Source organism: Urocitellus parryii, chromosome 1 (assembly GCF_045843805.1).
Source record: "Urocitellus parryii isolate mUroPar1 chromosome 1, mUroPar1.hap1, whole genome shotgun sequence".
NCBI classification, from domain to species: domain Eukaryota; kingdom Metazoa; phylum Chordata; class Mammalia; order Rodentia; family Sciuridae; genus Urocitellus; species Urocitellus parryii.
Window position 1 is genome coordinate 249685198 of NC_135531.1, and position 13267 is coordinate 249698464.

At 40.3% G+C, this 13267-nt stretch overlaps 1 pseudogene; it reads left to right on the forward strand.

The window, feature by feature from the left end:
- LOC113190151 (aldehyde oxidase 3-like) overlaps nucleotides 1–13267 on the forward strand; it is a 99581-nt pseudogene that overhangs the window by 54786 nt on the left and 31528 nt on the right.

Below are 13267 nucleotides of genomic sequence, written 5' to 3' on the forward strand. Positions count from 1 at the left end.
GCAATCTATCTCCTAGGAGCTCTTCAAATGCTGATATTTATTTCCCCTTTATAGATTAAGGAGATCAAAATTCTAGGTGTGGGCCAACATAAAATCTTGTGATATATATATATATATATATATATATATATATACACACACACACACACACACACGTATACACACACATACACATACATACATACACACACACATACACATACATACATATATATGTATTATGGCTTTAGGAGAAGCTTACTTATCAGGCTTGCAAATCCTGGCACAAGAGTCTCAGCTTGCCTCCCAATTCAAACGGCTATTGATATAAATCTATAGAAGAACCTTTTTTTTTCCTCCCAGAATTGTATCAAGAATTTGTTATGCATTCATGAGCCATTAGAAATCATTTAAAATCTTATATAACTTAAAGGTACTCACAGAGAACAAAATAGAAATTATATTTGGTGGTGCACTGATGTTCATTTTCAGTTCATTCCTCATCCAAGAATTGGTGAATCTTTGGTCCTTTGTAGTTAAGGTCTTTTTCTTCTTTTCCATGGTATTTCTGTGTTTCAGTATCTTTCTTACTCCTACACAGCTCTGTGGACATCACATCTTTGATTTCAGGCACTCCTCCAAGCACAGAGATTATTCTCAGTGTCCACAGACACTGAATCTATGTATCATCATGTTTCCTCAGAGATACTTCCCTGCTGCTCATTGCAGAGGGTGTCTCCAGCTTTGCCCATGACCTCTCTCCCAGCCGCCCTCCAGCCCTACTTTCCACCATTCTGTTCCAAGTACAAGCTCTCCATAGCATTCTGTGCTGGTGGCCACATTCTGCCCAGCGTGACAGAAGGAATTATTTCCTGATTGATGTCTGAGTTAAACATGAATCCTCTATGGAGCAGAAACATAGATAAACATAAAGAATCGAAGTGTCTTTCTGTAAACTTCTTTCTGCCCAGCTGCTGCAGGATTCATATCATCACTTCTCACCTGCTGGTAGGGGTCATTACCAGCTTTCCTCCAACCCACTGGCTTCCACTTCTGCCTCTCCCTGGGTCAGTGGCAGGCCTTGATTTATCTCCATGTCACACGGATGGCTGGTCAGCTCTGCCTGACTGACTCAGGATCATCTTTATTATTTCTCTCTGTGTGATGCAGAGTTCCCTCTGACTGTCTTTTCTGGCAGCTCATTTATATGAGATATTAATGCTCATCTCTAAGCATCTCAGCGACCCTTTGTGGGACTCTGGGGGCTGCTGAGCAGAGGACAATGAGGAGCCCAGTATGATCACTTTTGTGATCTACCACTAATACATTTTGAAAAGAAATATTAATTTATTCTCTCAATTGTGACTTTGCAGGCATCTATAGCATTTTCTAAAGTCATCTCCCCAAATAGATAAAGAAATATATTTTTATTCTAATAAATGGGAAAATGATAGGAAATTTCTTTTCCTGTGAATGAACTTCTTGCTCATCATGTGTGTACTGTGTAACATTCTGTAACAACTCCAGACCCACAGGAAACAGTGGTTCGTACCTTGGGCATTACAAAGAACAGGATCAGCTGCCATGGGAAAAGGGCTGATGGATCCTTTGGAGGGAAGTTGAGCACACAAGTGAGTGTTATCTGTGAGCCATGCTCACACGAACCTGGGTCCTCTGTATTCCAGTTCTTAGTCCTCCATTCCTATTAAATCCCAGAGTTTTCTCAACAACACATGAGGATAAAGGCCAATGGGCTGCTACCCTTCCAGAAGTAATGAAGGAGGGCCACTGTAGCATGAAGAGTTGGACACCCTCTGTGCTTCCAGCTGAGTCCACAGTGCTGGGTGGATTCTGATCTAATTATTTTCCTGTATTCATTCCTATCTCTGCACAGCAAAGGAAATAAGAATAAATGAAAGAGACAATTTGATTCATTGACAGTATTTATTGAGCTATGAGCAAAACTTCATCAATATAGAAAGTAAGACAAAAAAGGATATTAATATTTTGCCTTTGGGTGGCTGACTATTTCTTAAGGACAAGGACACCTGACCATACATTAAAAATTTAATATATTTGGAAGAACTCTTGAGAAATTGCTGACAGCTGTGCTTCCTGGAAGAGCTAGGTAACTGGACCACCAGAGCAGGAGCTGCAGTTCTCATTAAGTACCCTTTGAACTTTCTGAACTGTGTGACATGTGCATGTATTACTTATACAAAAAATAAATTATTTACAGACATTACTGATGCACACAGCTAGTAAAGAGTGCTGTTATAATGCTGGAGGGATCAGATGATAAATTCTGCCTCTCTGAAGCAGACCAGATCTGTTCTCATGTAACAAGCATCTAGGAATAGTTTACCCAGGGGTCATGGACCAACACACACACACACCCACACACACACACCCACACACACACACACTCACACACACAGTTCTGGAAAAGGACACAAATGCAAAGACATGAGATGTGTGTTGGATTTTGGTAGTCCCAACCAAATTCAGGTTGATAGGGAGCATGAGAGCTTCATAAATGAGGTAATGTCACTGACATATTGAAAGAAGGGAAGGCTGAGTCCGTCTGGTGAATGGACGACCTCAGGTTTTTCTGTATAGGTCATAATCAAAGTAATGTTTCCTTAGATGGTGGCTTCTTGAAGGTGGAAATAGTCCAGAGAAGACTCTGGAATTGCAGTCACTACAGTTATCTGGATGTAATGAAATAAAGGCTCAGCCCAAGGGGTGGCTGTTGCAAGAGGAGAATTAGATCCTAGAAATAATTGGCAGGATTTGAATATGAATTGGTATTAGATGAAGAATGTGAGAAATTAAGACTTGAAAACCCAACTTGCAGATATGCTAATTATTGACACCACTAATAAAATGGGGAATCTGGTCAGTAAAATTAATTAAGAAAGCTCCAACTTCAGAGGGTTTTTAAAGTCCCAAATTACTCCAAGAGGAAAATCCCATGAATAGGTCTTGACTACTCTTAAAAACTATGAATCCTGTCCCCAAACAACCACAAAAGATTGCTCAATCATGGCACCTAAGAAAGATCAATAGAAAAGAAACCCTGAAACATACACACAGCATCCTAACTGCCTCATTTACCAAGAAGCAGCAATAAACTTGGTGCTTCCTTTTCTTTCTGGGAGTGACTGTGCTCTGAGTCTTTTTTATGTGGCCAATGGGTGACATTGGTTTCTGGAACATTCCACAAACCTGAACTCAAAATCTCAAATCACTTAAAATTGTGACCCACTTTCTCTCTCCCTAGGACTGGCTGCCCAATCTATTCTAAAGTGTGAGGATGACATGATGATAACTGGGGACATTACCCACTAAGGGGAAATATAAGGTCACTGGATGGGACACATTTGCAAATTCACTTACTTGCAGCTTCAGATACATGCAGTCCTGTGGATGTAATTGATGGATCTTTTTTACCAGGTCCTGGTACCATGCAGTGTGACAGCTGAGTCACTGTGCATAAAAGAGGAATACTAATATAGGGACTGGGAGAAAGGCCAAAAGCAAGATGAGAGTGTGAGCAGAAGCTGGCAGCTACAGGTCTCTTCATTTCTGGGGACCTCTGGAATACCAATATGTTAGGATTTGTGGTGAACTTGTCCAAGCTTAGTTCATCTTGTGCATTCATTGATCTAATTATAGACATGATTCCATCTCTTTGAAGGATAGTATTCTAGCAGCTTCAATCTCATGAAATATAGCCTGTTATCTAGAAGGGAACAAAAAATACTGCTAAGAAATAAGCAGTAAAATAAACATCACAAGGCTCCAACTCTAAGCCCTAGGGATTTCGGCCCATAAAAGAGGACCTTTGGTTCTCACAGTCTTATCAACTCTAACTTGAAGCTTGGGTCATTTCTCACTCTGCTGTGGATTAGAAGCAAACCCTTGCTCAGATATCACCCTCTTCAGCTAAGCCCCAAGTCCTTACAGATTCAATTCCATCCACACCACAAACTATAGCACATTTCCCATGTGCCACTGCATCTGGCTCATTCCTGCCTGGGTACCTGACACAGACCTCTAGCCTTAGACATCTCATTCTGAATCAAATGACCAGGGATAAGCCTATCTCCATATTAGACTACTGTCTTCTTCTATGGAAAGAAGGTTTTGGTCTTTGCATTTCCATTCTCCTAGTATCTAGTGTATAAAAGATGCTCTAGAAATACATGTCAAAATTAAGCAGGTGACAGCTGACACTTTTAAAGGAATGGAGGTCAGGCGGGATGAGAGTCAAGTAAGCTGCTTTCCTTGGAGGGATAATTCTTTCAATAGATAAATACCCTGTGCAGGGTCCTTTAATAAGATTGTCAGAGAGCATCAGTTGAGTCAGCCAAAACAACGAAGGGATTTCCAACTGTCACTAAAAGTAATGGAAGAAATTTGTATGTTTAGTCTGAAGAAGAAAAGAGCTAAGGAGCAAGGGTGAGCCCCTCTCCAGAGAAGAAAGTACCCCAGGGAAAGAGGGCTGGACATGTGGGTGACTAAAAGAAAACACATCACTGGTCAACTTAGGACAGACTCCTCTCCCTTCCTGCCCACTCCCTGCAGCCTCTAAGCTGGGGTTCACTGGGTGTTGTACTGCTGTAAACACACCAGAGCTCCACAACACTGACTGGGACTGCAGCCCCCTCTTCCACCTCCTGATGCCTGATTAGACAGCCCAGACAACCAGGATGCAACCCCTCCTCTGAAGACCTGTGGAAGGAGGGTGTAGAACCATTTTCTGTTATGATAGAAGAACAGCCAGAAAAGTGGACATAAGAGGAAGACAGAGCTCCATCCCCTATGAGAGCTGGCTAGTGCTGGACCAGCTATCTCCCTGATGCTCTTCCTGTTGGCCAACAGGAGAGATGTTATAGGCCACCTCTCAACTGTTTTACCATGACTCATAAAATACATGTTATGATGAAACCCAGTACACACACACACACACACACACACACACACACTTACAATTAATAAATGTAATACTTTCTGATACTTTCTATCTTCTTCTCCTCTCCTCTATTCCCCTATTTCTTCCACTCTCCTTCTCTTTCATTTATTCTTTTAAATATGCCAGTTCCAACTGAATCAATTGATTTCATTACTTATTAATGAAATAGTTTGAAAGGCACTGAACAAGGTGGATTTCTGTCAGGGTGGCCAAATAGCACATATGTTAAAGCCTTGGAGATGTTTGTAAAAATGCAGATCCCTGTGCCTCACCCAGAAACCCTGCATCTGAACTTCTAGGAACTGCTTGGGACACAGGTATAACTCCTGCAGAAAGCCCTGCCATGGAAGAGTTTGAAACAGATGACCTCTTAACTTCTTTCCAACTCCAATCAGTGTATGCAAGGCATTATGTTAGGAGTTTTGGAAGAAATATAAAACATTGGCACCCATCCTGCTGGAGATTCAGCATGTGTACATGAGGAAGTCAAATGGCAGTTCATAACTAACTGGTGGCACTTGATTACCAGCCAAGCATACTATCCATGAGTTCAGAAGATATGGATCCCTGTGCTGTTGTAGTCAGGGAAGACTCAGCAGCCAGAAAATCACTATCTTTGTTATAGTTACTAGGGAAAAAAAGCATAGTAGCACATTAGAACAGTACCCCTCCTAACCAAGAGTGACAATAATTTTCTGGTTGCAGAGTCTTTCCTGACAACAAAGAAAATAAATAGTTAACATTAATTTATTTAATTGCTTTCAGCACTTGCCTTCATGGGAATTCTCATTTGATGCTGGCAGCAATCCCATGAGTGAGGTCAGTGGTAATCAAAGTGTGGTTTGTGGACTAGCAGCATCAGCATCATCTGGGAGTTTTTTGGAAAAGCAGACTCTCAGGCCCAGAAGTACTGAATCAGAAACTCCAAGGTGGGCCCAGTAATTTTTGTTTTACCAAGTCGTCCAAGAGATTGATGCACATGTAGTTTTGAGAACCCAAGGGTCAATTAATAGTTTTGTCCCTGCTGTTTCACATGAGGATGCTGAAGTACAGAAAGGTGTGTTGGTGGCCCAGCCTCACTCAGGTAGTCAGTGGTAGAACCAGAGTTTGATCGTGGGTAGGTTCACTTCCGGGTCCACACTCAGGCAGGATTAGAGGGAACTCCCCTTGCATGGTTGAAATGATCAGGATGCAGTACTTGCATGTCACATACTCAGAAACACACCCTGTTCATCTCTCACAGCTTGGCTTTATGAATAATGGGAAATCGAGGCAGCAGACATTGAACATCCCATCAACGGAGGCTGCACTCAGACGATTCTGAACTGGTATGTGACGTGCAAACACATCTGGGAATCCTGTTTTATTGTGTTGTTAGGTTTAATTTAGGCTTGGTTTCTTAAGAGTATAGACTTAGAAGGTCTGCTGTGTCACTTCACCCATGCCTACTAGGCATGGAATGTGAATTAGAGCAAGAATGACTCAGAAAGTTCTAGGTCTGTGCCGCCCTCCGAGGCAGCTGGGAAGCTACCCTGCCAAGAATGCCCAGAAAGTACATTCACTTTCCCTTTGCTGTGCTCTAGTTGGGGTGTGACCCTTTGATGAAGGCCAAGGTTGCCCCCCAGAAAACTTCCACAATGCAGAGCCCAGTCCTCCCTCCCTTTCTTCCTTCCTACCACCTTGACACTACACAAGACCAGAAGGGATCAAGGAAGGACACCTTTGACTTCTGGAAGGAGGGAGCATTAGGCCTGTCTTGAGCAAGTCTCTCCTCTGCTTATGCCAAGAGATACCTCTTATCTACGCTCTTCCCAGTGTCTCCTCTACCCATCTGGCAGAGCTGTTCTCTCTATTATTTTTTTCCACCTGGAGTCATAACCAGTGATTCAGGAAAGTCATTCTGTGCCATAAATATCAAAACACAATTGTACCTCAGTGTCTAAGGGAGATTGGTTCCCCTGAGGATTCCAAAATCTGCAGATGCAGATATAAAATGGCATAGCATTAGCTTATAACCTACACATATCCTCCTGTCTATTTTTAATCATCTCTAGGTTACTCATAACACCAAGTACATTATAAATGCTGTATACTATATTGTTTAGGGAATGATGGCAAGAAAAAAATGCCTATGCATGTTCACTACAATTTTTCTTTTTTCTACATATTTTTGATCTGAGGTTGGTTAAATCCCTCAGATGCAGAACCCACAGATGTGAAGGACTGACTATAATTTGTTGGGTCATTATCAGAAACCTTAGGATTTGCTAAGATTTCATATTTTAAGTATTCAAGAAAAAAATGGAAATTATCCCAGGAAATATTAAAGAAGTTGAAGTCTCCAGTCTAAAGAAAAAATAAAAGGCTGATGGTTCATAAACTCATAACATTTGGGGGGCATCAGATAATTTTTTTTAAAGCTAGCATTAAGTTGTTTCCATTCCTACCAAATTCAGAACATAAATTAAAGAGACCTTTTTCTTTTCTTTTTTTTCCCCCTCCTGGTGCTGGGGATTAAATGCAGGACCTTATGCATACTGAGCCCACACTGCCACTGAGCTACATCCTCAGCCCCAGAAATATCTTTTATCCATTCATATAAACATGGGCATACATACATGTGAGTGAGTGTATGTGTGTGTGTGTGTGTATATGTGTATGTATGTATGTGTGTGTGTGTGTGTATGAAGTGCATGTAATTTAAAATTAAGTAGACAGTCACTCATGTAGATATAGGTGACTAGGGAACTTATGAGATTCCTCTCTACAGTGATGCAGAGAATCAAAGAAATATATCTCAGAAATTACTTCTCCTTCCTTGACAAGAAATTTGATTACTGCCTACTTAAGGTGACATCAATCCATACTTCATTATTTCAATGAACTTTTTACAGTGTACTCAAACACTGAGCATGCTTTGCTCAGACTTGAAAATGCCTATAAGATCCCCAAACTGTATGTCCAAGACTGAGCCTGCAACACCAATTCTCCATCCAATACAGCCTTCTGGGGGTTTGGTTTTCCCAAGGAGGATATGTAACAGAGACCTGGATGACAACTGTGGCAGCCAAATGCCATGTACCACCAGAGAAGGTAACAAACTGATCATCAAAAAAGGTCTTTAGATAGAAGCAGTCTTTCAATTCTCAAAATCACATTTTCTGAAATGCTTAATTTATCTTCCATGTGTTCTTTCATGCTGGTTCCTTTATATTCCACAGCAAACCTCTGTTAGGGACTCACTCTCTGTGGATCTTGTTGTGAAGTCTGGCATTTTTAGTCACCAGGTTAGAGTTAAACATGTACAAAACAGTTGATAGGACAACCCACACACAGGAATTTGATCCAAAGAGTCTGATAAAATGGGAGAAACGCATGGAAAATTCTTCACACTACAGCAAGGAAAAAAAAAGCTGCAGAGGAATTTAACCAACAGAGTTATTGGAGAAAGAGGGGAAATGCCATTATCCCCATGAAATTCACAGTTGGATATCCAAAGACATTTTACCATCAGGTAATTTTCAGGAATTCTGAAAAAAAAATTTCCAAGGGCTTATAATAAAAGATCGATTTATACCAATTTTTAGAAAATAACAGCAGCTCCAGAGGGTTTGGTACTAGTTTTGGTACTAGTTCCCTTTGCTAGAGCTATGGGGCTGCTGGTTGATGAATAATTGTTGATAACAAAGAAGGTCTTAAGGAGAAAATCAAGTTTTAATTTACAGATAATTTAGGGAGTGTCTTAAATCACAATCTCATTTAACATTTGTTGACCTGCTTTTGTGTATCCCTTAAACATTACTTCTGGAAAGCATCTCTGATCTGCAACACCTGCCCTGTACCACCCATCCTCGATTCTTAACTCTAACACAGTCACACTATTTTAAGATTATTCATTTACCTATGGCTCATCATTCCTGGCACACAGAAGCACACACTTATCTTGGTCACTGTTTATTTCTTTGCCTAGCATAAGGTATACAGGTCTGCATGGAAGGATGGATGAATGGGTGGGTAATGGATCAGATGGATAATAGATGTAGATGAATGAATGCAGTTTTACATGAATGAGAAAGAATTTTTGTGAGTATTGAGTATTCCTTTATAATTTCCTTAAATTTGCTCTACAAGTTCTAGGAAAATAAACTGGGGTTATGTGGTCCTTTCTACAAAGCCACAGTGGAACTGGATAGTACAGAGAAAACATTTTTGTCAGTGATTCGTTGTTACTTTCTGTAGATTTCCCAAAGAATACATTTTCCCTTGGGAGTGTTGCAATAGCCAGAGATAACCATGAGTCTTTTTCAGTCAGGGCCAGCAAAATCAGGCAGAGAGATCCCTGAAAATCATCTTTATTGGGATTTTCGAACATTTTTTTTTTACAAGAGTGGAGTTATAAAACTATAGTGTTGCATTAGAAGAAAAAAATGGATGAAAATATCTAAACATTCCTACACTGAATATTTATGGGCTCCTTGTCTAAGAGAGATGAGACTCTTCAAGCTACTTCTTAAGATTCTAGTAAACACCTTCCGGTGGGTGGTTGTGGGAGAGGGAGCCACTCCAAAGAACTAGGTTGGCTGGAGCTGGGGTTTGTCTACTTTAGCACCTCCATCAATCGCGCTGTTCATATGTTGCCAATGGATGGTTTGGAAACATCCTTCCTTTTAAACAGGTTTCTTTCAGATGTTTAATTAGCCACACCCCAAATTGCGTTTTAAAGCAATCATGAACCTCAGGGAAGACAATGACTAGTTTAGCTTTTTAAAATTCAAATTAATACATACATGTATATTTTTTAACATGTCAAGAGTTGCTTACCTCTAACATACCCTGACTCCCAGAATATTCCTATAAAATCTCTCAAAATTCACGTGACCAAGATTCTGTGTTCAAACATTCTCTGCTCTGCTCTTGAAAGAAGGTAACCTGTGATCACAAATTGTTTCCACTTGGCAAAATCGATCTCTTAATAAGGGATTCCTAGAGGTGGTGTCTACATCTCCTTGTTTTCTTGGTGTAGGAACCTGGGATGTCACCAAGAGCACTGCCCCATAGGACAGGAACTCCAAGCACCATTTACACCCAACCACCAAGTGCTACTAACACACCTCCTTTCAAAGAAAATTGCTTAAATATGTTTTTAGAGATAAATATTTTATCTCAATGAAAATAATTTTATTCCATTGTACTTATATAAATAATATATGTTCACTACTACAAAAAATTAAACAATACCAAAAGATTCCAGAAAAAAATTAAAATCCACTAGAAGTCTACCAAGTCAAGAAAACTGCTATGAATGTTTTATTAATATTCTTTTCTATACCTCACTATGCATTCCTACATATATCCATATAATTTTACACTATTGAGGTCATTTTATACATGTTTAGTTGTAGACACATTTGAACATTTTTCTGTTTGGTTTTAGTTTAGCAGGAATGTTGCTTCCTCCCCTCCCCCAGCCTTCTCCCTCCACCCCAGTCATCAGGTCACCATCTTTAGCAGTACAGGGTATGTCCTCCCATTTCTTTCTCCCTATGCCTATAATCGTGAGTAAACATTCATACACATAAACAAAAGTTTGATATGTAGCATCATAACATCACTGTGTGAGAATGTTCCTGCCATCTCCTCCTTACCACCTTTCTGGTGAATAAACACCTGGAAACCAACTTACATCAAGTGAAAAAGCAGTCGCTTCAAGAAAACTAATGAGGCAGAGGTGGGATTGGTGTGTAAAACCTCTTGCTTCCCTTAAAATTCCACTTGATACATCCCCTGTCAAGCCACCTCAGTCATCTTGAGTTCAGAAAGAAGAGCCAGAGCCTGGTCATCTTGGTACACCATTGCTGATACCTCCTGGGTGACCGACACCATCACCCAGGCAATGGGCTGCAGTCAGGGGATTTGCTGAGGGAAAGTCTGACTTTGTACCTGACTGTTTAATAACTGACCGTGACAGGTCTCTAATTCCCATGTTGGTTTCCTCATCTGCAAAATGGGACTGATGTAGTAGGATTGATATGAGGACTAAATGAGATAATATATTTTTAAGTTACAAAGCATGTTAGTGTGAGAGATAAAGGGAAGCAGGAGGCAGCCCTTAATGAAAGTATGAAATGTTATTCAAAGATGTGAAAGGGACACAGATAGAATCATTTCAGTTCTGGAGCAGAGGGTAAATGACAAGGTTTCCAAGGACACACAGATGGCATCAGCTTCATTTTAAAAAAAAAAATGTTTTCCAACATATATATGCAAAGATGTTCATTGTTGGAAGATATTCCTACAAGAGTGCAACCAGAAAACAGAAACCTGCACAAAGCATTCCTTATTTAGAAACCTCCTAAATAAGTTATAATGGAATATTGTGCAGATATTAAAGCAAATGAAATGGATCTTATATATGCTGATAGAGAAAAATACTCAAGATAGATTATTAGTAAACAAAATCAAGAGCCGAATGGTGTTGATGCTATTAAACCTTTTGTAAAAGCTCATCACCAAATGATGGTATAGTCACACACACACACACACACACAAAAAAAAAAAAATTCTGAAGAAGAATTGTAAGGAACTTATAATTGGTTGCCTTTAAGAATAGGGACAGGGCTAACAAGTGGGCAGGGAGGTGTTCATTCTTTATTTTGTACCTTTTGCATTTTTAACTAGGTACATGTACATGTTTGTCACCCCTCCTATGAAAACCCTTGAGGCCAGATGTAAGATAATTTTCTGAATTCCATGTATTATGTGAAATCCTTCGTGGAGTCTGGGCAACACACCCCATTTAGGCGTGATGATATATATCTCTGCAGCAAAGTATCTGATTATTCACGCTAAGTGATATTTTAAAAAAGACTCTGAATCTCACCCCACTGGATGAGATTGGTGAAATTTCTCCACCAGGGGTTTTGGAATTTAGCATTGCAGGTAAAGGATTGTGAACTTAAATTAGCACTTATCAGTTTTTCTTATAACAACACAGTATGTGAGAGTGAGACTGTAGACACATTTTATACTTTGCTGTATCTTATTCTATAATTCTCTATGAACTTTTGATTCCCTAAGAGCAATTGAGAATAATATGCCAGGAGGAACAAAGAGAAAGTATCCACTAGGATAGAATGTCAATCCCCAAGTGACAACTAAGGGTTGAGAAAGTCTGTAACCCAACAAAGAACAATGAACTCTAGATTCTTCTGCTTGTTAACAACTTGAGTCAGTTCGTTATTACTTTGCAGAGTGAGCAGCTTCTTGTTGAATTCAACTCCACACTAGAACAGACGCATAAGGGAGGACAATGCCCATCAGGCATGCAAAGTGTAACTTAGTCAATGCTGCAGGAAATGGTGAGAGGACCCAGTGACAGCGCCTGACGTGTTCTAACAACAAGATACGCTTTTAGGTTTCACCTTACTTCACAGTTTTCATGGACCTCATTCATGCTAGGCAAGCACTCTGCTACTGAGCTATAGCCCCCACCCCAGGTGGAACATTTTTAAGGAAGTCATTGGTCAGGTAGCAATGAAACCGTGGCTTTATTTCAATTGGCTTTGGGTACTTGATTTGTGACTGTCTCACTGTCCAAGATTCAAGGAGAGATGGCAGGAAGAGCAAATTTCTCCCTTTATTGTCAGGCTGCTGCTCTGGTTCACCTCTACACAGATATATCTGTTTGGTTTGCTCATGGTGAAGTTGAACCAGGACAAACTATTAACACCAAAATGATACAGGTGAGAGAGATTGTTTCAATTTTGCCATCATTCAAAAGTAGACCTTATAAAATTTTCCCACACTCTGTATTATATAAACTTTAGACTTAGTGATGCAGTGATCACCTGTGTATAGTACCCCTAGGAGCTCATTCTGGACTTCTGGAAATTAATCCACTGGGATTTTGAAAGAGGGCTTCACCTTCCTTCTCTAGTTGGAGGGACTTCACCAGAACTCAATGTCCCAAGGGATCAGTGGCTTTTGACCCTTGGCTGCAGCAGCTAGAACTTCTCATGGGCCCCAAAACTCAGCTGCTAGGGAACCAGGCTTCCCAGACAACAACTGAATGTAATTAGCACAATAAATTCAAACCTCCTGATGCCAGAAAACCTGTTCATTTTCCTACCAACAAGTCTACTTTCTCACTCTACAGATAGGGAGTTGAGGTTAAGTCTAGGGATCTCTTTTCTAGAATGTAGCCTCCCTGCCACATGTCCAGCAGGCCTCTCTGTGGGTGATGAAAAGGTGGAGGATCTGTGCTATGTCTTGCAAAGTCCCCCTTCCCCAATAAAGCCTGCTTTAAATCCT